This window comes from Triticum aestivum, chromosome 2A (assembly GCF_018294505.1).
Source record: "Triticum aestivum cultivar Chinese Spring chromosome 2A, IWGSC CS RefSeq v2.1, whole genome shotgun sequence".
Classification (NCBI taxonomy): Eukaryota; Viridiplantae; Streptophyta; class Magnoliopsida; order Poales; family Poaceae; genus Triticum; species Triticum aestivum.
In genome coordinates this window covers 15,967,361-15,968,021 of record NC_057797.1, presented here as the reverse complement: position 1 = coordinate 15,968,021, position 661 = coordinate 15,967,361, and positions in this window count along the sequence as shown.

Below are 661 nucleotides of genomic sequence, written 5' to 3'. Positions count from 1 at the left end.
GGCCTTTAGTCCCGGTTGGCCTGGCCAACCGCGACTAAAGGCCTTCTGGGACCTTTAGTCCCGGTTGGCCACACCAACCGGGACTAAAGCCCCTCCCGTCCGCCAGCTGGATGGGCCTTTAGTCCCGGCTGGCCTGGCCAACCGCGACTAAAGGCCTTCTGGGACCTTTAGTCCCGGTTGGCCAGGCCAGCCGGGACTAAAGCCCCTCCCATCCGCCAGCTGTCGCCCGAGCGCGCTGGGCCCAGGTAGTTGGTCGCGGTTCTTCTCCCGAACCGCGACTAAAGACCCCTTTGGTCGCGGTTCGGTTCTTTTGGGGACTATTGGCGGCGTATGGAAGTCCCTTTTTCTACCAGTGCAGTGTCATATGTGATTTCAGTTTTCACTTAATAATCGACTTAAGATCATTTTTCAAAATTGAATATTAAACCACGAGCTATGTCAAATAGCAGCAGCCTCAAAATAAGGTAAATCGGCACTATAGCATCGCTTAGTAGCGTTATATCCCGCTAAAGCTACTAGATTAACTCGCAAAATGATTGCCGTCTGGCAAGCGCCGTCTCCGACCGACTCACCGTCAAGTCGCTTTATTAGGGCAAGCACTCCTACCTGACACTTGGCAAAGTCTTTGTCAAGCGCCAGATGAGAGATAATCGGCAAAACC